This window comes from Leuresthes tenuis, unplaced genomic scaffold (genome assembly GCF_036924035.1).
Source record: "Leuresthes tenuis unplaced genomic scaffold, fLeuTen1.0.hap1 SCAF_18, whole genome shotgun sequence".
Classification (NCBI taxonomy): Eukaryota; Metazoa; Chordata; class Actinopteri; order Atheriniformes; family Atherinopsidae; genus Leuresthes; species Leuresthes tenuis.
Genome location: NW_027325372.1, coordinates 12,913,167 through 12,940,409, shown reverse-complemented (window position 1 = coordinate 12,940,409; position 27,243 = coordinate 12,913,167). Strand labels below are relative to the sequence as shown.

Below are 27,243 nucleotides of genomic sequence, written 5' to 3'. Positions count from 1 at the left end.
GTTTTAGATTAGTGGAAGTGCCACCTCTTACTCCACCTCCACTCGGCTCAGAACCAGAAGGCACCCACAATGATGCTGTCGTTGCTGGCTTTGCCATTAAATCCGACACTGGCCTGCAGTTGGTCAACCTTTGGAGGTTAAGCGCCAAGAGATTAACCGCTGGCGCCATTAAACTACAGCAGGGGCTGCACACGATGGAACCAGCATGGATACAGGGATGGAAATGGGATGTTTCCCTTAGTTCAATCCAGCTGTTTCGACACAGGTCATCACAGTGAGATCAAACTTTAACGTCGGCTTCAATTCAAGTGGAGAGGAGCAAAAATCTGCTTCGGTTAAGATTTTACAGGCAGCAGTGACCACACGACTCTCGCTGCCAAAGTTGGACAGCTAAAGAACACAATGAGCGCTTGTGTTCTTCACCGCCCTCATCCAGATGTCGTCTGACAAAAAGCAGAGCTTCTGGCCATACTGTTGCAATGTCTACAACATGAGGTGCTAATTACATGCAAGTGTTTTGTTTTCTTTTAGTCCTTGGCGGGCAACTGACACAACTGCCCATAAGCCACAAGAAAAATCAACAGTTCACAGCTGAAATACTACATCCCAAAATAAGGATCGGGGAGTCGTGTAACTAAACTAGACTGATGTGTATGTTTTATTTCACGGTACACAAACGCATCAATCTACATGACAGACCCAAACCAAATCCACCACGCACATTTGTCTAATCTCACGGATGTGTGGTAAACGGGGACTGGAAGACAGGCGTCTTAATCTGCAGGCATGTACTACTCCTAAAAGAGAGACGAAATCCCCGTGATCAAAGGGATGTCAATAGCTTCATCAGTGACAGTATACCTGTGGTACAAGTTCTCTATAAACACGCCGAGCGGTGCGCGCGCGCCAGTGAGGCTTTGATGGTACGCGGATGCCGAAAAGGATCAAAGACGAGTGCATAATAAAGATGAAATCTTCTGCTGCCTTGGAGGAACATGACATAAGCTGTGCTGCATTTCACAAGATCAAAAAGTAGAGCCTCTCCATTGTTGGGAACACAGCGAAGCAGCGAGCTGTTAAACTAAAAGAACGCCGTTTACTTCCTCAACAAAAGTTCAAAAGCAACCAGGGCCCGTTTAGCTCAGACTGCAGTTATGCAATATCAGTAAGGTCCTTCGCTGCACTCAACTTTAAACGGCTGTGGTTGAAGTGGATGATGATGCCGGAGACCCGAGGTGACTGTCACTGCGTGACCCCGAGCGCACTGTACGACAAACGCAGTTTGTAGCGACGCTTTAGAACTAAATTACAAGAACAGTTGAGAGGCTCAGTTAAAGCCCTGCTGTGATGCCTGATAATTATTTATAGAACGGCTCGAAGGCACAGATGCTCCCCCTCTGGGCTGACTGTACTTAAGAAAAACAGAGGGAAAGTCCCAATCTCCACACGGGCCACTGACACGCATGTAAGACGCCAGAGCAGATGCAAAACTGCAAATGTTATCCAGACATCAAAGCTTAAGGAGAAGTGTCTGAAAAAGTAAACCACAACTACGGTATTTAAAAAAGAATCGACGGTTTTGTGTTTCCTGGATTACACCAAACGTTACATCTGTGGACTTGTATGTTATCTGATAACAACGCTTCACTGACTCGAGCATCCCAAACGCCTGACCACACAGGTGTCCCTCTTCCTTCTGCGTGGCTCCGCTCAAACCTGAGACGGCTTCCTGAATGTAGCGTTTCTCCTGATGTAATCGGAGGTTTTATTTTTGGCTGCCCAGTGAAGACTTAAGGCCTGTGTTCGCAGCCACATGTTTAAGAGAAAGAAAAAAAAAGCTAACAGAGCTAAGGGGGATTTCCAGAGTTCTTTTCTAAGCCCAAGCAGACTTTTGAGGGATTATTTTTAGAATCATTCTTATAAGATTGATTCACCACAGGGTCCACGGGCCATAATTTTCCACAAAAAAAAAAAAAAAAATAGACAAATTCAGCTGTGTTTTACAGCACGGAAAAGAGAAATGCAAACAAAATAAACGACACGCTCCGTAAAAAAACAGCACTGCAACACTGAGCTGGGATTACTTTGTGTATTCTAACTGACATCAAACCGAGAACATCGTAAGATCTCAGAAATATGGAAAAAAATTCACACACACTCGACGACTCAGGCAGTCTGATGGATGATCAGAATCATGGACTTAGCTGCTTAGCTTGAGCGTAACAGGATTGTAAAATTTGACACGCGATGCAAGTCGTAGGCCTAAGCTACACGGCCCGTGTCTCGTTAGTTTCATTGTGAGCGAGTTGCACGATTAAAAGTGTATTTACTTCACAGGCGAAAGAGGGATAGATGTGAAGAGTGTGTTGGCTAACAAAGAGAGAGGCTCAGCTTCCATTAGCTGATGGCTAATTTATTACCCCTCCTGCTGCTGAATATGATGTCATTACAGCCTTCACATAAATCAAGAAAAGAGGCTGCACACACAAATGGCACTTTTACGCATCACCCCCCCCCACCCCGCGACGCCATAAAACCACTTCCTGGTCACCTTGGGAGGTCATCATGTGACTGTATATATTCTCTCCACAGCAACAGTGACAGATAATAATTGCCTGGAGATTTGTCCATCATGAAATAGGAAAGAGTAAATCTCAGAAAAACTCATTAGGAAGTCTTATAATTAAGTTAGAATGTATGGCACGGAGGAAAAGAGAGGTTTTCCCAAATCACATTCGTCACTAGTGGTCTTATCAAACTTAGATTTTGTCCAAGTGGCCGTTATGGCTAAAATTAACACACACTGCCGGAGAGACAGGTTGAGACGCGTTACACAGGAGACATAGTGGGATGGTTAATGGTTTGGTAAGTCAATTCCGAGAAATGAGTTTCATATGTTGGAATGTTTGTGTCACCGTGTGTGTGTTGCAATATTCTCACTTTAATCATTTGTAATAAAGCCTCCTCTAGTATCCGACCCCCCCCTCCTCAGGGTCCCTGAGGGGCGCATAATCCTGGACGCAGAGCTTCATCAACAGAAAACTACAGATAAAGTATAGAGCTCGTTGACTAAAGCGGTTCACATGAAACGGATCCATGTGATGTCACCCTGCTGCTGGCTAACTGGAAATGGAAAGCGAGCTTACACTGGAGATGCTGGGAAAGACCGACGAGAAGTTGTTTTTTTTCAATGAAACAAAGTCTTTCATTTGAACATATTCTATCAAAATAGCGTCAACATTCAGAGTGACTTAAATGTATCGGATTCAAAGCCGGTCTGAAGCAGCTCCGTGCAAAATTGCATCATTGTCCTCGTTTCACATGTACACACAGTGCAAACCATGCATTAAAGGAGGCACCAGAGCAGTTATCAGGCTTCGTGTTGATTTTTACCTCCCTTCTCTCAACTTAATATTCAAATCCTCCCATTGGCACATAGGAAAATAGCTTTATAATAAAAAAAAATGGAAAGACAGCACATAGATAGGACAATTAAGTCTGTGCATAATGAGTTTTGTCATAAATTAATGATCTGCCTGTAATTTTTTTTTTTATCAGATTCTTTTCTGTTACTGCAAACAACCAAAACCTCGAGAGATTCTGTAGATTCGGACTCTGCAGGCACACAATACAAGGCAAAGCAGCAAATGCTCGTGTTCAAGAGGCTGAAACAGATGAATATTCTGCAGTCGTGTCCTTAAAAAAAAAAGAAAAATTAGCAATTCAACAGACCTTTATGTTTTACTCCAGAGACTCCACACAAGCAGAGGAAAAAGAAAAGTGCTGGAAAAAGCTGAGATCAAACATTTCTACGAACCAATGACGCCAAATCGCTCTCGGTCTGACAAGAGGCAAAAGAAACGAAAGGCGGGCGAGTCAGATGTCGATCAACCGCACACTCCCGCTTAGTCATCAGGCGAGGTCTTATCAGACGAAATAACTGTGAGTGAGTGGACAAACGTTACGTGGAAGCTTTAAACTGCATTGTGATTTTGAAGTTGATACCGTGTCCCCTTTCTATGACATCTTTAGTGTGACCTGATGTGGCAAAACAAATAAGACACATGAGGCCTGCACGCTTAGGCTGGCTGACGTGACCGAGGGAAAAGCAAAAACACTGCATGTTTTGGTGTGTGGGGGTGGAGTGGATGCAGACCATTTGTTACTGAGAAATTCAATAGCTACTGGATCTCCTGAAGATAAAAAAAAGACGAGAAAAATCACCGACTGAGTGCTTTGAAAATCAAGAACACGTGTAGAAAACAAGTGAAATAAGAAACTGAAGGGAGTTCGGAGCAGAAGCCGGGATGAAATGGCATCAACCTTCTGTGGTTGTGGAGACACAGGTAAAACAACAGCTCCCTCTTCAGGAGTTGTGATGAGTTTGGAAGGGGATTTGGCTGCTTGCCAACCTGTCAAGGAAACGTCTGGGTGTGTGTGTGTGTGTGTGTGTGTGTGTGTGTGTGCAGCAGATGCTTAAATTTGTTGTACTTCCCTGACCTGATGCGTGTAGCTCTTTTTAAAAGTATAAAAGTGAACTGAGCAGAACAAAGAGCCTGCATGGGAGCGAGTGAGATGGGAGGCAGGCTCATAAGGGTTGTGAAGTCTGAGGCCCGAGTCACTGCCATTGTGGGGGGGCAGGCAGTGTCCAGTTTCAAGCAAAACACTGTGCAAGGCGGAGAAAATAACATGAGTTCGTGTTACTGTGACTATCCTGACAGATAGACAGGCAGCCAATGAAATGTGGGCCTGTTTTTTGTCCCCCCCCCCACGTTTTTAACTTAGGTCGGACATCAACGACAGAAAAACTTGCATTATCTTATAAAAGGTGCATTATCTTTCAAGCCGGAACAACACAACACAGGATATTTCACACAAAAAGTTCTTGATTCATTTTGTTTTATTAACTTAGGCCAAATTAGTTGCTTTTATGGTCTTTTTCCCCCCATATTTTTGTCCAATACTGTTGTGTTCTTTACTTTTTTTTTTTTTTCTCACATTTTTTGTGGGGTTTGTTGCGCTTGCTGAGTTTTCTTCAACGTAGGTGTGCTTTTTGGTTGTTTTTTTTTTTTTTCTAAACCTCTTATGCCGGAGCAACAAGCTTCAACATTGCTCCTTTAAAAGCTAACGAGGGACGGTAACTAAAACAGTCTCTTATCACATTCCCGACGAGTCCAGATACAACACCAGTCTATGTTTCACGCAGACCAGCAGTGCAATGCACGTTGTAAAGTTTTGTCATCTTTTATTAGCGAACTCCCTTCCCAAACACATTCAAACTAAAAGGGCCAAGTTCAGCCTCGGTGCAGACAACCGAGCACCGACTCTGCTCGCATTAGTTTCTATGGCACCCAAAGCACCATCAATCATTTCTATAAGGCAGCTGAGAGGTGTGGTGGGTTTAGGAATTCCCCTAAAACACAGACCAGTGCTACCAGGCACACCCCTCACTCCTACACTCTTCAGTCCTCTTGCTCCTCTTCCTCCCTTCACCCCTGCTGCACTGACTTTCCATTCTTGTGTGCCTCTCTCTGGGCCTCGCGAGCTTTCCCTCCCACACTTGGAGCTTCTTTGACTTCTGCTGCCACGGATCACAGTGCGAGCAAAGTAAGCGAGCGAAAAAAGAATGCGTATGCCTGTGTGGATAAATACGTGTGTGTGTGTGTGTGTTTGGGTTGGCTTGTCTCTTTGATGCTGCATGGTGCAGGGAGGTCTACTCGTTTATAACAGCCACTGGACTATGAAGCCCATTTCCTCCTCAATAAGCTCCTATAAATCAGAAAGCTTCTTGCATACTATGTGCTTATCTGATATCTCCAACACACACACACACAATATCCAAACCACAAAAGGAATCTGCATATGACACAAGGTCAACATGCATGAAGGGCGCAGCTTCTGACTGGCAGGTGCGCATAAAGGGGGACACTCAGGATTTTTCTTTGACAGGCATGCATCCTTCAGCGATGTTGCCAACAACGGTCCTTTGTTGGAGAACAAGCACTCAGAAAACAGCTTTACAATAAAACCTCAATGCAAATAGAAATACAAGTAGGTGTGTAGGAGCCTTTTCAATATCCCGAAGTGTATTGAGGTAGTTTTCTATACATGATGCGATGAGGGAAGTCACCAATGACACACGAGGCCGTATATATACAGTGCCAGCAGCTGCAGGACAGTGTTTGCTTGTTGTAAATAGGAGCACACGGCTTGTAAGAGGCATCCACTTTTATGGCTGCAATATGAATTTTACAGCTCCGGAAGGGGATGTTTAAATAAATAAATCACGTAGCTCCGGTGCCGTCTTTTCACCATATAACTTAATGTTCACATATGCTACATATAGGTTTGTTTTTTGTTTTCAAACAGAAACAATAAATTGTTTAATAAAAGTCCAGATTAATATGTAACAATTATTAGATCCATTAGTCATTTATTTTCTTAAGCAGCTACCCAACTGTTCCATGAACATCCACCTGAGCTTCTGAAAATCAATTTACAGATTTTTTTTTTCTTTTAAGGATTTCCCGCATTTAACGGACTAACTGATTAAACGGCAAATTGGGAAAATAATCAGCACATTAATCAAAGAAAATTGCAGTCCTAAGTGGCTAGATTAAGACCGGTTTCCGAGTACTGTTTGGCCTACTTCGGTACTTAATCATTTCACAAACGGCCACTTGTTAAACGTGAGGACTTTGTGTCTGCGTTTGAACAACTGAAAATTGGATCCTTGTGTTTTGATCTGGAGACATCTGAAGGCATCACAGATCAGACTAAATGTTTAGCCGTTAAATGTAGCCCCACATTTGTTTTACTCCATCCACGTTTGGCTGGCTTCCAGTCAGTTGTGTGTCAACATGCATTCAGAGATTTGGTTGGAAAAGTATTCAAATGCAACTGTTTAAGCTACCGCTTAGAAGCACAGATGCACGAGCTCACACATCTCAGCACAATACCCGTCTATAAGCAAGATTTATGCAAACACTCGTCAGCTCACAGTCTGTAAAACTTTCTGAGGAGGTGTAGCATGAACAAAGAAAGAATGAATAACATCTTGATGCAGATCTGGACCACTTCCTGTAAAACTGATGCCCTACAAGTGCTCTTCTGGTTTTCAAAGTTTCTGACCTGTACATCTGCTCGGAGCTGCCCCCTCACACAGGACTACGTAATCTTCCTAGTCATAACAACATATTCAGCTGCCTGGCAGCAGGTAGGGTTCTGAGACAGGGGTCATGAGTATCTCTCCGCTCACTGAGACTCTATTTCGGCTCTCCCGGTTTCTGGGGCAAAACCTCCATCTGATTCATTGTAACCCGAGCTCTGCGGTGAACTGTGTCCTACATCAACGTTCCTCCAACGCTGAAAAACGGGCTCCGGAACCAAATGTCAAGATACCCTCATTTAGAGTTGATACAACACAGTTGAAACAAGAGGGATTACAAAGAAGACGGCGTTAGATTACAGCCACGAGTGACAGCTGAAAGGAAACAGAAATAGTCCACTCGAGCTCGAGGAATTTATTTGGAGTAACTGGTGGGTTTTGGATCCTAATGAAAAGCCTGGACTGAACTCTCAGGCATAAATAGAGTGAGATCATTGCTCTTTCAGGGTGAAATCTCCCATCGATTTTGTAATAAAGACCACACACTTGGGTGGTAACTTGAAACAGCATCAAGACATTGAAACCTACATGCGCCTCAGCTGGAAAATTCAACGATAAGTACAAATTCGTAGCATCCCGTGGTCATCTTGCACGCAACCGTATGGCAAACACCTCAAACACTCATGGAAGCAGGGCCGTGCTCAAGAACATGCTCGTAAAGATTTGTATCCATTTTTATCAGACCCAAAGAACGCAAGCTGAGCGCCGGTTGGGCTTTTTTGTCATCTTTGTTTAGACTGAACGCAATTGTCTTTTCCCATTGATCCCCCCCCCGGCACACCCAACCAGACCAGCGTCTCTACATAAGCCATGAAAATCCTGCTCACCATCTATTGTGCACCGTACAGAGAATTGCTTATTGACTGCATGGGGTTGGCCACGTATGGATTAGAGTGGATGATGAAGCCATTAAGGCTCAATATTATTATTGCTGTGAGCCACACCACATCTAATTGTTGGCAGTTGCTTGCAGCTAATTAGCTGATTATGCCTTTGCACGTTTTAGTGGTCTACCTCTTCAAACGCACACACGCTCGGGGCTACATGAAGACAACACACGACAGTACATGCTGGTGGAAATGAACACGCCGTTTTGCTGATCTACTTTTCTTTATTCTTGTTTCCTTAAACAACAAGCAAACAATCAAACTCTTCCTACAGATTAAGCCCTCCGGTAAGAGAAAACCAGGGTGTGGCGCACATTAGCCGGACATGGAGCCAAAGACTCTCTCCGTGTGTGTGTGTGTGTGTGTGTGTGTGTATGTGTTGCTTCCTCAAGCATCTGCAGACAGACAGTCACAGCTGTAGAACAGAACTATCTGCAGATCAAGAGAGCGAGACTTTCCCCTCTTCAGAGGTCCTGATATTTTCCTTTTCCTTTGCCCTTTTCTGTTCCGACGGCGGTGAGACGCGTTCCATGTTGTAAATGGACGGATACATGTTTGCACTGACCTGCTGACACGCAGTGCAGCCTCTCACTGTCGTACAATTTTCTCAATCAACAATGTATCGCGGGGCACACACACACGCGGGAGGTTTTCCCGCCTCTCTTCCCCATTACACCCCAAAGTGCATCACGTAGATCTTCAATATCACAGAAAGCAGCCGCCCTCCTCTGTGTTGCTCTTAAGCCTATTTTACTTGAATCTAATAAGGTTTACACACCATTCGGCTCCCTCACACATACACACAAGCGCGCGCACACAAAGAAAAGCGTCGCAGCCCTGCAAGCAAAATTGGAAATTAGATCATATATGTAAACAAAGGCACATACACATGGGAGAGACAATAGCTTCCACTTGGATATACCAAGTTGGCTTGATAAATGCACATATAAATGTGATTTAAAAAGCCTATACGCCCTATGTTTTTTTTTACACTGATGCCATAAAATGTGATGATTGTCACATCTTCGGCATTGAAAAGTCTTTGAGCTGCACTGACACACTCGGAGCGACTCACCCAGTCAGTGGGTCTTAAAAGCTACTTATTAAAATATTTGAAGGACATTCATGTGTCACTCACATCTCATTTATTATCTACCTTCTGTGTCAGTTACATTTTTCCGCACGACTGCCACAAATGCTAATCACACAGGCTATTACCATTTAAGTACGTATTTATCGGAAATCCTCAAAGACCCTTTCAACCACGGGAGAGGAGAAAAAACGCCCTCTGTGCTGCATAGCCTCTGAAAATCACCCCTTTAGCCCAAGTGGCTGCATATAACTGCTATAAAAACATGAAAGTGAAAATGATTATATACAGTATATGTTAATGTTTTGTGTCATGCACCTATTAAACAAACAAAAAAAATTCAGGAAATGTCTTAAAGGGGAACTCTGTTATTTTTAAACCTAGACCTTATTTCTGGCATGAATTGCGTTTATCTACTCACCGAGAGCAGTTTGGCGAAAGTCGGAAGATAACTCGCGATCAGCGTATATCCATATAACGGAGTGAACGGGGCAGGGACGATGAAGCCTCTAAACAAGGCATTATCTGTCTTTATTTCACCAATACTTTAAGAAGAATGAATGAACAAACTTGTACTATGTCTCTGTTAGCTCATAGGTGCTGTTATGTGGCTACTTGCAGCTATAGGAGAGCTAACGGAGGGATTTCTACACCGGCACTCTCCTGGGACCACTTCATCCACACGCCCCCCTGGAGCACAGTTTATTTACTCCTTTCTCTTTGACAGTCGGCTAACTTCACATGGAGTTTGCTACTGCTAGTTTTGTGCAACATGGCAGGATATTTATCAAATTTTGACAATGTGAATATTATTTTTTGAATGTCCATCTTACTCAAAGTCGTCGGACTTTGAGTAAGATGGACATCCTTACTGGAGTGAATGAGCTGTGCTGCAGCCATGCGTGTGGATGAAGTCGTCCCAGTAGAGGTGTGTGTAGAATTCTCTCCGTTAGCTCTCCTATAGCTGCAAGTAGCCACATAACAGAAGCTATGCGCTAACAGAGCAATAATACTCGTTCGTTCATTCATTCTTCTTAAAGTATTGGTTAAATAAAGACAGATAATGCCTTATGTGGAGGCTGCATCGTCCCTGCCCCGTTCATTCCGTTATATGGATATACGCCTATCGCAAGTTATCTAAATAGCTCCCGAAGGACGCCGACTTTCGCAAAACTGTTCTCGGTGAGAAGATAAACGTATTTCATGACAGAAATAAGGTCTAGGTTTAAAAATACCGGAGTTCCCCTTTAAAAACAGCATCGCATTCAAGCAAATAGCAGAAATTGGCAATCAGACAAATGCGTGACGATTGATTAAAAAGTCCTCAATGCAGATGAGATGGATGTTATCGAATGTCATACAACAATAGTTTTTTTTTTTATCAATTATTGTCTATTCTGCTCTGTAAAGCCGTGCCACTGTGCGCGCTTTTCCTCAGCGTTGATGCAACCTGAGCAAAGGCCTTCTGCATTTGTCAACTTATCCTAAAGGTACCTTGCACTTACCGAGTTGTACAAACCATTGCTAAACTCCACTGAAGAGTCACCAGAGCAGCCCCATAAGCTCGAGCACTCTCTTCTTCTCCTTCATCTCTCCTTCTGCATGTCAACAAATGTTCTCAGTTTAAATCAAAGTACAACCGAAGTCAAAACACAGACTTCATCAAAGGTGATTTTTAGCTGGTTAACATGCAGGCTGAAAAGGTGCCTTTGACTGTGCTGTCTGATAAAAGAATGTGCGAGTCTTTATGAGGCGTTCAGTTGCACTACAATTCATTTTATGAGAGCTGAGAGAAGCGGGAGAGGCACAAATACCTATACTCCTTGACATCAGATAGAATGCAAACACTTTCTGTGGTACTATTATCAATCTTATAGCAGTAATTGAAATACAGAGAAAATACCAGTGTTTCAACATGGCACTTAGATGCACGAATGATTTTATCAGCCCTCCTATAGCGATACAATAATAAAAGGGCCGTGCGGTTTCGTTTAGTTTACTCCTCCCCTGCCAAAGACTTCATTAGGAAACTACCTTTAACTTGAATGCAAACATGTCATAAAAATACGAGTCAGACAGTGAGGATCAAACGTCAACGGCTCAGTTACTGGGATGGCTGGGAGTATGAAACAATGTAGTGTTTCTGGATGAAAAGTGCTGCAGGGTGTAGAAATGGGCCCTCACTGAAAGTGTGCGTCAGGTTGATGTATACAAGTTCTGATTGGTTCTTATTTTACATCTACAGAGACAGTTAACCCCTTCAGCGACAGAGACGGGGGGGTGATCACTGAACCTCTTTGTGGCAGTTTTCCTTTAATGAGCCTTTTGACTGACACGCGTGCGGCACTCTGTCCTAGATTTGCACTCTAGGTTATGGGTCCTGCACACATCCCCACCTTAGAGATAAGGCTGGATACACACAAACGCATCTGGTGGTTATACACTAGACTGGGGCTATAGGTTAGCGGTCCCACTCTTGCCTCTGGCTGTGCAGCACTTTCCCATACCAATAAAAACTAGGTCTCTTTTCCCCGCTGTTACAGTAGCAGGTGGAAATGTGCTCGGTGGCTGGTTTGAAAAACGTTTTCTTCCCTGAAGCATGCAAACTATGTCTTGTTTAAGGAAGGAGGCTGGAAGGAGGCTCAGACCATTTCCTGAGGTCTTCCCTAAATGACTGTAACATGTTTTGGTCAAAATAACACAGAGAGACACAACAGCAACTCGTTTTTCTCCCATTAATGTACACCTCCACTGAAGTGGACCATTTTAGGGGCAAGGAGTGACCCACTCAACTCTATCCACCCCTAATATCCCCTGAGGCATGTTATTATAGAATAAGTGAGCATGCAGTAAATGGCCTGAGACTTCGGACCACACACCAAACTGATAAAATAGAGGAAGTTGTTAAAACAGGCACCACAGAATTTTACGGCTGCTGGATGGCTAAGAACACCTTTGACAAGTCACGTCCATCACATATCGGCTCAATAAAACACCAGACTTCGTTACCATTCAATTCCTCTGCGCAAAGAAATGTTGCCGTCACTGGCAATATTTCACCAACGTTTGTTTTTCTTTAACAACAGTTATCGGAAATGTGCCGATGGTGTGTTCAATGACAAACGGGAAATGGAATTTTCTGACTTCAGGGCGGAAAAAACCTCGATGAATGTCAAGTAGAAGTCAGATTTCTTTGTCCTGATATGAAACATTAAGCAAAGTCCTTGCGGGGGGATTGCTAGATCATTTCATTTCCTCAGTTAGGCTTAGCTCAAGCGAGCGAGGAGGGTGGATAAACTCGTAGAGGGACAGAGGTTTCACAGAATCAAATCTGTGCACAAATCACATAAGCACTTTGACAACTTGCTATGAAGCCTGGTCTCTTCTTTTGTGGTGAAACTAAAAAAAAAAGAAAAACACCAACATGATGTATACCAGTAACTTTGAAAAGCTGTGATTAGCATATGTTTGCTACCTGAACTTGGGTAGCTAGAAATCAACAGTCCTGTCTGCTGGTTCTGGCAGGAGAGGAAAAAAAGCTCAAAGCCAACTGTGTGGTGCGTGTGTATTCGCATCAAAAAGGAATCAAAACACGACCGGATAAGAATGACAATATGATAAATAAAATTATACAAAAAAAAAAAAAGGCACGCTCATAAAACAAATAATTTTCCCACCACTGATAAAAAGATAATACCAGGCTTATGATGGAGCCACGTTTAAAATACAAAGCAGGGTGAAGACGGTGATGGAGGAAGAAAGAGGGTAGTAGGTGGGAGTAGGGAAAACCCATCGTATACAAACACACACAGACACATTTATGATGGGCTTTCCTTGAATTGATGTTGTTGTAGGCCCTAATGAGCAGAGGGAATACACAGGATCTCACTGCTCCGAGCTACACATTTATGTGTGCACGCGCGCGGGCATGAGTAAATATATCCCTTTCGGTGAGCCGTTTATGTTTCTGCTTACAACTATAAGCGTGTCTGAGCACATGGATGTATATTAATGTGTGTGAGCGTCAGGGAGGGAGTCCTGCGATCTGAACAAAGGCAGCAGCCGTAAGAGTGATGATGACCTTTGCGGCAGCTGGCTGGTAAATATTCTCCATCCTTCTGTCCTCCTTTCTTACAAACCTCAGCTCCCTTCTCTTTTTCAATCTACCCATCTTCCTCTCTTATTATGATTCAACAAAGGGATGTAGGTAGACCCACAACGTATCTCAGCTCCGTGTCTGAAATGGAGTGAGAGAAAAGAGACGTAAACAGCTGGGGAGGTCTCCCTCTGTGTCTCTTATGCCCTTTCTCTGGCATGATGGCATGTGGCATGATTTATTTATGTTAACATCAGAGTTCTGACTCTGGGTGCTTATTAAACTCAGTCATCGAATCCCTTGGCAGGCAGGGTTCAAAAGGAGATTAAAATTATATAAATATTCTTGGTCTATGGCTTCTCAGACCTGCTAAAGACCGTCTCATGCAGGATCTTGTGCTAAAATGTCATTTTCAGCCACATGACGCAGTTTTATTGATTGCAAACGTGTCACTAGCGCTTTGAAAAATGCTTTTCTTACTAACAGGTGGGAATAACCACTGGATTAACTACTCAATGGCACAGAATGAGAAGTAAAAAATAAAAAAGGTCAGCAGCAGCTTCAGCATTAAGTCGCAGCACTGAGTGTTGGTAACCCACATTACGGCTTCATCCAGGGCCCAGTACACAAAGAGTTATCACGGTAAGCTGACATATAAGCAGTTATGAAGACTTAACTTATGGGCTTGTCATGAATTTCATCAAAACCTAATGTTCGAACTGTATGCAGGCTCATGAAATCACTCCTACGTGTAATCTAAGGTCTCAGATATCCATCCTCTCCTCTAGCTGCCTTTCACCCATTCAGTGCATGTGTGTCCGTTATAGCGTTTGGTGGTGATAATGGTGGTCATAAGAGCAGCCCGAGTTAACTCCCAACTGTCCCCTTTCTCTCCACCTGCCCTCTGGACACACAACTTGCCAATAAGTGACATAAACCATAGACAAAACACACACAAGCACTCTTTTATCACCACTGAGCTTGATTATAAACACCTTGGCTGTAACCACAGCCGAGGCAGAGAGATACTTCCACCCGGACCTCCAACCTCTCACCTCCCAGGAGAGCAATACGCACACCGAAGGAAGGGGGCCTCTTTCCAAATTACACTTTGAAGGAGAGGGGGTGATTGTGTCTCAGTGTACTGGTGTGTGTTTGATGAAGTTGCTCATAAAACCTCTGGAGACTGCGCCTGATGGAGAGCATTAGAAGGGGTCTATCAGCTGGTCCAATCACCTCGTGCCGCTTCCAGGCAGGACCGGGCAGGACAAAGGATCTGCCAACCACTTCAACATTTACCTAAAGGGCTTTTACTTACACCCCTCCCCCCTTCAGTCTTCCTCTGCTGCGCGTCCTCTCCAATGTATTCATTTAAAAGTGCAATATTTAACCTTTCAGTCCAGCCACAGTTAACTATTAAATGGTTTCCCATCAGAGTTAATTAACTTTTCACTCATACTTTGCTAGTGTGCCTACTCGAGGAGTCAGGGAGATAAATAGTTAACCTGCAATTCCAACCGTGTACTTGTCCTGTCGGCATTTGTGAGCTGCGAGTGTCTGTTATGAGTGCTGCAACGCGATTAGTTGTGTTTGAGTGTCTCGTGTTCAAAGAGCGAAATCTAGCAGCAAACATTATTCCAACGTAGCGGTTTATTTAAAAGCTGCAATTTGGACTGATGGCAGATTGAATCAGCCGGAAGGATGCTCTACTGCGAGGTGCGGGTCGTCTGCTGTTATTGAACTCTTTGCCAGGACGTAAACATCTGCAAAGAAGGCAGGTTGATTCGTTTCGCTTCTGAACGTTTTGTGGTTTTGTTCCGTTTAACCCCTTGAAAGATAGCCGGTTGGACATCGGCTATATTCTATAAAACTTTGCTGTGACGAGTGTTGGGCATTAGTAGCTGCAAATTTGACATTCTGTTTACAATATAAGACTCTTGTGAGGGTGACCACAGTGGGTGCAACCAACGCCAGTCCGCTCACCTTTAAAAGCCCCCTAAAAGTGTTCTATCGTCCCAACGGAAGCAAGAATCCGCACAATGCAGTCCTATTAAACAGTGAAGTGTCTTAGGTTAGAGCGGGCCGGAAAGTTGGCGGTCCGATTCCCACTCTCACCGGTCAAAGGACTGCTGAACTGACAGCTGGAGGGGTGGCAGTCCACCACCTTGCCCCATGCTCCCAGGGCGCTGTGAATGGCTGCATCGGTCTCTGTGAGTGTGTGACACTGTGCATGTGTGTGTTCAACAGGTGCCAACCTGGATGGGTTAAATGTGGAGGAGTCATTTTGTGTATTTACATGACAATAAAGTCTCTTAACTTTAAACCTTTTTTGCTTTGACAATAAATTCCCACAGTTTGCTGTTGCACCATCTCCAGCAGCTTCGCCTAATCTTTGACGTATTCTCTCCAATGAGTCCGGCTGGCATGTAAACACAGTGACTTCAGAACACAGCCAGCCTTCTGAGCGCTTGATTAGCATCTCACTTTTCGCATCCAAAGACACCTCTGACACGCACACACGAGGCCGGGCGTAAAGGAAGTTAGCAAAGACAGACACATTCATTAATAAAAATGAGGATATGCCGTTGGCGCGTGCATGTAGAAAACACAGTAAATATTCATTGTTTTGTTTTGTGCTATTGTTTTTAACATCTGGATTAGGTGGTCTGATCGTGACTTCTAGTTAATAACTAGCATTCTTTTTTCTTAATCTTTAAACATTTACTCAGTCCCCCCAAAAAAACAACCCTAAACTACGAGTGATTCCAACTGTTTGGGAATAAAGTTCAATGTTTGCTATCAGGAGAACAAAATTAAGTATTTACTCCATATATCTCCAGAAAAGCTCTGTTTACTTTGTGCATGTCAGGGACAGACACCTTAAGACCAGAACGGGAAGGGTTTCAATTCAGTTAAATTTTTATTTACATACATTACATTTATTACAACAATTGTCATCTCAAGGCACTTCAAAGACACAATCTAATTCAAACCAATTAGCATCCAATTCATTGTAATCCAGTCAAATTAAATTCATTCAATTCCAAATTAGTCCAATTCATACGTACAGAGCTAAAGAAATCAACAGATTGCACCAAAACCTCTCCTTGATTCAATCCCCCGTCCTGAGCGTGCACAGTGGGCGAAAAAAACTCCCTTTTAACAGGAAGAAACCTCTGGCAGAACCAGACTCAGGTTGGGTGGCCGACCAGCTCGACCAGCTGGGGTTCGGTTTGAGAGGACAGGAGAGAGAGGGGACAACAAACACCATAACAACAACATTTGGGTTTAAAACTCTCCCAAAAAGAAAGACAAATAGATGATGTATTTTTTAATTCATGGGAGGGGTTTTGGTACGCATTAGAGCATGTGTTAAAACCCACACAGGTGGCCAGTTGGAAAGTTTCAACAAATTGGCTAATCCTATTCATCTCATTGTTCCCTGTTAAAGCTGCTGCACAGCTACAGTCACCGATGTCTGTCATCAACGTTTACAATGCCAGAAAAAGTGATGCAATCAATACAACTTACAAGCATGGCTGGATGACCTTTTCCTCTACTTTACCTTTATTTTTTGCCATAAAAAAATAGTGTTTTAGAGCAAAATAAATCAGAGTGGGAGAGAAGGGAAGGTCTCCATCAGGCGGGGATGGTTTCTGACTAATCTGCTGCTGTGTGGTACGAGGATGTGACACCAACCGGTTAAAGATGGCCGTGACAAATAAACGGCAACACCACGAGAGAGGAGAGGGAGCTAAGAGACAGAAGAAAGGAGAGCTCACCCACCCCATCATCTTTCTCAACCATGTCAACAAGTTCGCACAACGTCTCCTCAGCGCCATTATCCCTACAGATCTATACGGATGCATCAATCCTCACGTGCACTTAAGATTTTCTTTCCATCCCTTGAAAACTGTAACGTGATAGCACGTCTGAGACTTTGAGCACCTGTAAAATATTTTACTGAAATAGATTTATTCTCGGATGAAGAAAAGACTCGAATAGAGTCTAAAAGCGTGAAAGCAAAGAGCAGAATATAACATCCTGCTAGTTAAGTTCTGCCTGAAAAACACATGTTTGATGACACGTTGTCTCCCGTGGATTAAGTTCTACCATCAACTGAATTCGGCAGCTTGTACGATCAGTACATTTGCATGAGGAGTGGAGTCAAACTGCAGCTTGACTCTGCCATTTACTGTCCTTGTCCTGATGCGCTTGTTGTGTTGGATATCATTTGGCATTAAAACTAAAACAGAAGAAACACAAGTAAAATGTAATTTTTAAAAAAAAGCAGCCATACAGACCCGAGACCAGGGTGCAGTCACGTATCCACACATTCAACATGGTTGAATTTGTCCCTCCCCTTGTAACCACACCAATAAGCCAGCTCACTGACTGAGGCAGCAAATGCTACTGGTAAGTCCATCCATGGTAAAATACAATGGATAACTGAAATCCACTTTCCATACTTGCTCTTTTTTTTCTTCTTCTTTTTTTTTTTTTTTTAAAGCTCTGTCAAGGTAGACAACCGTCGTAATCAAAGGGTTCTGGTAACGAAAAAATATGCTAAGTCTGTTCCTCATAATTCATTGGATCGCTTTCATATTGGAAGACTCTCTGCAGTGTACCAAAAAGCATCTATTTGCATCTCTTCAATGACTTATGTGTAATCGCGCCACCCACACAGTTTGCGTTTGGACTGAACTCACCGTGGAGCTTCACATGACAATGGTGTCACTGATCATTCCTTACTGTGCTGAACATACAACGCGTTCTTAATCATTCTGACCGACAGAGACGTCGGCATTAATAACATTAAAACCTTAAGCGACATGCAAAAAATTGGTCTGAACACCTGAGCTGCACTCCGATCACTACTGTATGTGTGTGTGTGTGTGTGTGTGTGTCATCATGCTGCTCACGTCTTCATGCCAATGCGCAAAGGAGCCGCAAGCGAGGCAACAAATTGATAGACAGTTTCAGCCACCTAACGTGCCAATTGTCACCTAGTATTTGCATCAGTGCTGCATGCTCTTATCTGCAACTGTATGTGACCAACAGGTAAACAAAGACAAACTTATGATCAAAATGCCCCATTGTTGTTTAAACACGCTGTGATATGATCAATTGGAAATGGAGGACCGTGCAGCATTCTTTGATAATCAACAGGGGTTGATAGTGTGCTCTGTGGGTGCAGAATCAGAATCAATTAATTAATTACAGCAGAATTATACATAAATAACTTTTCCCTTGTGAAATGAAGCCAACTGGACATCTGACGGAAGCATATTCTGTGGTGCGTGCACACGGACGTCAAATTTCAAGAGGGCTTAGGTGCCAAAATTCGACAGCTCTTTGTCAGAGAGCACTCAGACAAACAACTTGTGTTCGTCACAACTGATTTCATATGCTAGTGTGAGCTAGCCGCACTGCCTCTTCTACAATGCCAGCACACAGCTCAGCAGTGGTCTAACATCTCTCTGTGTCAGTCAGTCAGAAGGAAAACACACTCTCTCACACAAAGCAGGCAGCGAAGACAAAGGAAGAGAGGGAGAGTCAGGGTGTGGGGAGGGTGGGAGAGACAGATCATGGGGGAAGCGAAGGGGGAAATGAGCGGGAAAACAGAGATGGAGAAAGCGAGATAGAATACGTCGAGCCAGGGGAGGAGAAAGCAGGAGGGAGGGAGAGAGAGAGAGCAAGAAAGAAAGAAAGAAAGAAAGAAAGAAAATGGAAGGGAGATGAGGGGAATAAACAGAGAGCAAAGTGATTGGACAGGGAGAGGAAAAAGTATAAGTCAGAGAAACAGAAGCTAAAGGCTGTATAGAGGGATGGGGAGGAAGTATAGGAGGTTTTCAGTTTGTTTCAGTGACATTCTGCCTGAAAAGCAATCAACTCTGAACCAGAAAAACAAGGCTGACAATCAAATCTGACTTATTCCCAGCACCACTGAATTCAGATACGTGATGACAGCGACTTAAATGACTTTTAACTTGTCAAAGACGTCAGAAGATGCAAAAAAAGCGTATCTTCTTAGAGATGTTGTTACTGCATTAAAGCGAGCGTGGCTGAAGCTGAGAACATTTGTAGTATAACTCATCAAACCTCCAACAAAGAGAAGAAGCCGAGGGGAGCGCCCGTGTTTATATAGATGACAGCGGTAGATCATGCATTATGCATGCTGTATGCAGGAGTGTGGCTTTATAGCATGTGCATGTGTGCGCCTTTGCAGACCTAAACTAAAAGAAAAAGAAAACAGGAAAGAAAATACTTTTGTGTGTCTGTTAAACGGGAGTGTTGTGTTCCCCTCTATTCAGGCTGTGAGACTCAAACAGCTGCAAGAGAGAAAATAAGAGAGGGAGCTTTCAGAGACACACACACACACACAGAGGAAGAGATACAGAGACGCTGCTGGTAAACACATCCATTTTCAGCTCATGGTGAGGTAATGCTGCCAAAGCTTCCACAATCTACACACAAATACACACTCAGGCAAAAAGACACACAAAGTTCTGCAGTGCTCCAGTTTGGCACAAGATCGCAGCCCCACCCCAATCCCTAAAATGCCTGCACACACACACACACACACACACACACATACACGCGTGTGCGTGCACCAGCTCTCATGAGAGTCAAGTACAGCATGAGGAACCCGAATCAAAACAATAACAACCTCGTTTTGCAGATGCTGGTAGTTCACGTGACCGAAGCCGCCGGCTCCCATTGTTTACGAGGAGGAGGGACAGAGGAGAAGCTGTGGTGGGGCGCGAGGGAGGTGACGGACCTACAGTTTGGGCAAACTGCAGTCTGTGTCACGAAGAAAAACAAGAGATGGTCGGAATGACCTTTCCACATGGGGGCAACAGCACCAGCTGTCATCTGAATTCCACTGCCGCCCCAAACATACACCCCCACACAAAGGCAGTCACATGAGCCACCTCCAAACTCAAAGTGCCACCGCTGGCTGTTTAGTTTACAGGCTGAGGAGCAGTTGAACTGTGAAAAATGTTTACCTTCAGGGGGCTATGTGTGTGTGTGTGTGGATTTTCCAGTGTGTGTAACCACTCTGCTGCGTGCCAACGCACAGGTGAAGCTAACAACAAAAACGTCTTTGAAGAAGAAAAAAAGGAGGCAGAGAAGCAAAGACAAAGAGAAAGTAAGTGCGCACAAAACGGAGACAGAATACTGCAGAGGACCCCCGCAGAGAAGGGATCCAGCAATTAAAGGTGCGTCCTGTTTGAGGGCGGGGCTGTGCGGTACAGGTCAATTATGATTCGTTACAATGGTGGAGCAGCCGGGGTCCTCCGTTTAAAGTTTCAGTGCCACATAGGGAGGCATTTAATAGTCCCGCGTCAAAGTCACAAGGACCCAGAGGAAAAAACTGGGAGTTAACAGATACAAAGTTGAGAATGGCATACAGGCATGTGGACATAAATCTCAGGGATCAAAAGATGGATCCAATTTTCAAAACACTATTAGTTTCAATACAACTTAAGTAATCCTGTAAGCTTCCCATACAAAGCTCTAATTTCAGGAAAGATAAGATGGGCATTATCGCCCCTTTCCTTTTCTCCAAGTCAGTGAACTGAAAACCAACAGATGATGGATTACGTTGCCTGGTTTCTTATGTACAGTTCTGGTCTGCTGCCTGCTTGCAGCTTTAGATTTTATTGGGGACACCAAAAACCACAGAGGCCCCTTATTGGATTATGAAGTAAAAGGATATTCCACTGTTGCCCTATCTGAGGACAATTTATGTAGATCTCCCAAGCAGATGGATCTTAGATGTCAGAACAACAACCGCCGGCTCTCTCTAAAACTCAACGCCGCTCACAGCACTCGGTCCTTTGTTGAGGAGGACAGATGTGGGAAAAGTTTGAGACAGCGTCTGGCTTATTTTACCGAGCAGTAGAAACGACAGCACTGAACAAAATCTGGAAGGAAGACAACGTCGCAGTTCCTCTGATAAACGTTCCACTATCGTGACTTCAAAACTCTGTGATTTGCCATTTCTGTGGGGGGGGGGAAAAATTACCTTTTTGAAGGTGAAATTACATGCAGCCACACTAAACCCATTATAGCCTCTCCCATGGTGTAAATATCTGCCGTGCATCTGTTGGCCCAGACGGTGCGTTCATGCCACATGTGGGAATTAGCACATCATGGTTGTGATTCATTACGTGAGTTAAGATCACGTTTAACCAACAAAATTTCAACAAAGGTCTTCACTATTTAGTGGCCGTGACTGTGAAATTGTGCAGGAAGATGCTTTTTAAAGACCCCCAACAAGCATTTTACAGGCCGGCTGTAAACATGTAAACCAGTCGCACTTCTATCAAAGAGGACAGACTCAGAGACCAACAGACTAAATGAAGGAACAATGGTTTTTTTTTTGGTTTTTTTTTAATGGAGCAAATAATATGTCCTGCTGTGGATGAACCTGTCTGTCTTTGAAATGAATTAGCACTTATTTCCTTTGAATATGAGACGGAATGACAAAATGTGATGAACAAAGACAGAAGCCATCACTTCTCCACATACCAGAGCAGGTGGTGCTGCAGTTGGAGTGGCTTCAGTGATGGACATTGGAGCAAATTGAGAGCAAACGCGCACAAACGCAACACATGTCAAACTAGGACGCCCCCCACTCTTCCTTCACCACCCACTCCGTCACGCTGCGCCCGCTCTGCTAAACTGCGATAAAACTGGTGTGTGACACTCGAATTAAAAAGGGGCTACAGTTATGACACCCTCACGGCGTGCTCTTAATTAGTACATCTTCATTTTAATTAATAAAGCCTGTCAGCCTGACAGATATCAATAATTTAAATCAGACAGGTCAGCCGAGCTTTAAAATTGATGGCCATAATTAGAAATAGTGCACAGAGAGGGGGGGGCTTCTTCAGGACTGGGTTTGTTTTTTAATAGGTTAGACTTGAAAAGCATGTCGCCTCCCTGTTGTGTCACAATGTCTTTGCCCCAAACCAAAACTTTGTCTGGGTCAGCACAGTAATGAAAATACTAAATTATGCAGAAAGTGCAAAGAGATTACATTTGCGAACCTGGGGCTGTACATTCTGCTCTTAAGATCTGTGTGTTTACGACGCAGTGTGTGCAGACTCCTAAGCAAAAAAAAGAAGAAGAAGAAGAAGAAAGGAGTGAGACGATAAAGGTTAAAGGAAACAAAACGAAAAAAGCCAAGATATCACATAAATATTTGCCCTGAATATTTCTCAACAGGGTCCAAACTCTGTTGCGCACACACACACACGCTTCTGTCGGCACATTTTCAGTCAATAAGTTTAACTTCCTGTAGGATTTCTTGATCCACACTTAAACTTCATACAGTTATTGTTGGGTTAAACAAGCAGCTGTGTGCGTTTTGAAACAAAGAGGCTTCATTTCCAGAGCATCGTACCGTGTCTTTTCGCAGATCATTTTCTATACAACCCTTCCAGTGTGCAGCAACAAAAGTTTCAGACAGCTCATAAACAAAAACAATACCGCAGACCAGACCAGACCAGACCAGACCAGACCAGACCAGACCAGACCAGACCAGACCAGGCATCAAACCCAAAGAGCCTGTTTGGGACGTGATGATTCTCATTTGGGCTCCCACGCCCACAATGGCCCACAATGGCTGCATGAGATGCGCGTCTCAGGCGCAGCTATTTTCATGCACAGGTAATCATCACGGAAGCAGCTCTCAGCTAAATACACAGTAAAAACTGTCGGTCATCACATGGACCTCACATGAGCAACAATACAGCTTTCGCCATAGTTTCAGGGCGTGGGCCATTTACAGAAAACTGATTTTCTAAAGACAACGCAGAGTAAAAATGTGGTTATTTCTCAGTCGAGTTCTTTAAACCATGGTGTCCAAAGATCAAGCCCAAGTACTGTAACATTATCTAATGCCGGCTGCTGATTTTATTGCCTAGTTTAGGTACAATCCGTCATTTTTATTAGAATGGAAGTTTGACGAAAGATGTTGACTCGTGCCCTAATTAGTGTTTCTGTTTGGACGCAAAGTGAGGCAGTTGACACCGCCATTAATTAGTAACACTTTGTTCGTGCCGTAGATGACCATAATGCACATCCATCAATGGAATCAATTAGAGCTTTTCTTTTCCTGCAGCGCTCTGTGCCATCGGTCCATTAAAGCTGGGGAGTATGGATTAGTCTGAGGCAGCAAAGGGCATACAGATCCAACTGTCACATGAAGACGGGGCTCCGAGTCCCTCACTATGCATTATAGATAGCTGGAAGGAAGGACTGAGCAGTAAACCCACTTTATAAAAACAACAGCAGCAATGTAGGGCAGATTAGCATATTAGTGGCATATTCTGCGAGGCTCGTACGTTGAGTTTGAACACCGGCACATTTAATCACGCTCCCCTAATTGTCACAACCGGTGATCAAACTCCAGAGAAGCAGCATAATGTTAATTTATGGCATCAACAACTGCCAATAGATTCTTTTTTCTTTTTTTTTTTGCTGATGGCTATAAATGAATGCTGGACGTAACGAGCGAGTTCTACAAGCAGTCGTTAGCAGCGGGAATCTCAAGTGTCAAATATGTTAATCTGACAAACCGCTCACTATGACAAAGTCATTTTAACTGCATGAAGTCAGCTGCCCCGAGAATCTTTCCATTCTTAATGACTAATACTGTATTTAGGATGCCAGATGCCATGTTTATGTGGACGCATATAAACTTTCAAGTAGCTCTGAAGTCTCCTGCAACAAAGAGAATGTAAATCCTGGATTGGGACCACATCAGTCACACACACACACACACACACACACACCTGTTGCCTACACATACTTATCGAGGTTCAATACTTTGGAAAAAGATCAGTGAATTTGTTCTCTAATCTATGGTTAAACATCCTCCCACTCACACTAACGGACATTCGTTGCATTTAATTAAAGAGCCAATTTGCATATAAATATCAACTCCCTGGCAGCATCACAGGTTGTTTTCCTGAGAGCCTGTCGAACGAGCTGCACACCAACTCAGTGTGGGCCTCGGATACTGACAAAGAGCGAGGGCTTTGCCTTTGATTGTGCATAATAAATCTGACGCTGGTTAAACAGCAGGGTAGGATGGATCCGCGAACACTCGGCCTGCGTCTGAGATCAGAGATGCGGCATCAGCTTAAGAGGCTCTCGAGCCTCGAACAAATTAAGTTGCAGTGAATCCCTCTCAACAGAGCAAGCCAAATCAAACGTATTGCTTCAAGGCGTTTGTCAATAGAGACGGCGCAACTGCAAATGAAATAGATCTATGTAACCCACGTATTGTTTACTAAACAGCGCTCCATACATTAAATAAGTACAGAAACGAGGGGTGTCGTGCACGTGAAATGAGTCTTTCGTGGTTGAAAATCTATGGCGCACGAGGCCGCTTTCGTCTCAGCTGGAGTCCGAATCTCCTGCGCATCTGTACTTTTTTCGCCACAGGCAAGAACCCTTATTGTCAAAGGAGAGAACTCGAAGAAGAAAAGGGAGAGGGTGGAAAGTGGGTCTGACGATAAGGAGATGCATGTGATGGTTACTGCGCAACCATTAGACAAATGAGCTAATATCACTCCAGTGCAAGTACGTCTGCCCTGGCAAACTGAAAGAGATTTGAAGATATTGCTGATAATAAAAACATGAACGCATCTGACACCCAGATACGATCAGAGACCTTTTAACCACTGCCGGTCACGACTGGCTCCTATTGAGCAAAAAGGCGACTTTAGAGGGAATGAAGTCTGTTGTGATGAGCTCAGCCTGACTGAACATGTGCGATCGCAGAAACCTTTTTCTGATTTTCACTCATCTCTCTCGGCTTCCTGGGCTGCATCTCCTGCTCTGTAAGAGTTTGTTAGAACTACGTTACCAACAAAGTGTGCCTCTTTCCTCACTACCTCACAGACAAACGAGCACTGAAAGGCTACATGAACGCTGTGTAAAACCTCTACTGGGCAGCCTTCACACCGACTGCATCCAAATACGCCGTTTTCATGGTTTTTTTTGTTCCTTTTTGCCAAACCATTTGCTTGCATTTGAAAGAACGTAATAAAACCCATGTCCCTTAAAAAACAAGGCCTGCTAAAGCCATTACGATAAATCACATAACAGTTAGAGTCATTGCGGCTCTCTAAATGGGAACGCTCAATTACACGCGTTGAGCAATGTCCGTTTTACAGACGAAAATACGGGCACATTTCTGTTATTTTTAGACGTTTGTAGGTGTGCCGATCAGATTATTGCAATAATTAACTCGGCACACTCGATTTGAACATCGTTTGGGGGGGGGCACCAACATTTAATCAGATAATAGAGGCCTGAGATTAAGAGAGTGAGAGAGAGAATTAGGGGGAAACAGAGGGAGAGATCATGGGAGCTGTCTTTTCAGATGGTAATCGCCTGGTTTCTCGACTCCACTGGCATCCAAACCAGAAAAACTGTTTTCTTTGGCAAACACTGAGCATCCCTCTCGCTCTTTCCCCCACTTTTTCTGTCACTCACTCGCCTTCGAACCCACAGTGCTCTTTTGCACACGACCCCATCCAGCCCTCCCTTTCACTTGTTTCGAAACATAGACGCCCTCCTTCACCACCAACGGCAACAGAAAGAAGGAGTTAGAGCTGCAGCGTTGGTGCAAGAGGTAGGAAGAGGCCACAGAGACAAACAAAGCCAGAAGCAGCAGGAAAAACAAGGAGATTACGAGACGTGCCACTTAATCAAAATAATTTGACAGCCCCTATGGGCCTCTTTTTCTTGTTTTTTTTTTTTTTGTAATCGGCCTCACTCCGTGTCTGAGTTGGCTGCTGCACCGTGCTCCGAAGAGTGAAGCGCGCGGTTGGCCTGGCACACTGGTCTGGCTGATCTGCAAACACGAAGATCAACAATAGAACTGAAAATCACAAATGGCTTTGTTTTGGCATCAAAGTTGTAGCTTTGTAGCCAAACACCCACCCAGCGCCACCAGGTTTTTGTAACGGCTTACAGCTACGAGACATTGTGCTCAGAAACCATAAAAACAAAAAAAAAATATGTGGTTACTATGTCGGGCTTTTATAGTCGAAGAAAAAAAGAAAACAAGTTCACGGAGGGCCAGCAAGGGCTCAAGTCACTGGCACAAAAGTGAGTAACTCAGGGTCATAACAGAGAGGGAAGGATGAATGCTGGTAGGCTGAGTAAAAGAGGATTTGAAGCTACGGATCTGTTGTTTTGAAGTTTTTGCAATAATAAGCAAAGCACCCTCTTTATTTCTCCTTCAACTACGGTTATACTTCACTTCCCCTGCTGGCAATTAGTCTGCAGAATGTTATTTATCAAAAGCCAAGCCATTCGTTTCCACCGGTCTGCCCCCGCCAGCTCTGGTTACAATTGACTGTTTCCTGCATGGAGAAAACATAAGCCTGAGGAGGAAAGAGCAGGTCCAGCAGCTGGCTAAGACCACGGTCTGACTATGCGTCTGATACTTCAGCATCACACACAATAAACATGGCAGCAAACAAATCCAAACCCGCCACACTGAGCAATTTCTTCCTCTGCATCTTAAGACGCAGCACTTTCTTTTTCTTTTTTGAAAGTTTCATTAAAGGAAACGGTTTCTTTGGGGATTTGTAAGCTGGAGCGAAGCGGGGAAAAAAAAAATAATAATAAAAATAGGTCAATCACTGAATGACACCCATTGATTTTTTTGGGTGAAAGATCTGCCAAAATGCAAGCACGGTAAATGTGTCCCAACCAAATACGTCGAAGAAAGCTACTCAACACAGTAATGAGAGCTGGACCAGCTGACAGAACGGTGAAATGTAGCGACACAAAACCCCCTCAGGTCCGACGTATGTGTAGCACTCTGTCATTTATCCTTTATTTTTTCGCAATGACTGCAGACGCGGTACTTCCCTCGCTCCCACCGAGGCAGCACACACCATTGTGTTGCGGGTTGCAGGGGATCCGGTGAGTCGTCAAAAGGCCAGGCAGACTTTTTATTTTCTTT

General features: G+C 43.9%; 1 protein-coding gene across 2 annotated transcripts in view; it reads right to left on the bottom strand.

Annotated features, from left to right (window-relative positions):
* znf704 (zinc finger protein 704) overlaps nucleotides 1-27,243 on the bottom strand; it is a 57,431-nt gene that overhangs the window by 19,983 nt on the left and 10,205 nt on the right. The window lies entirely within an intron of this gene.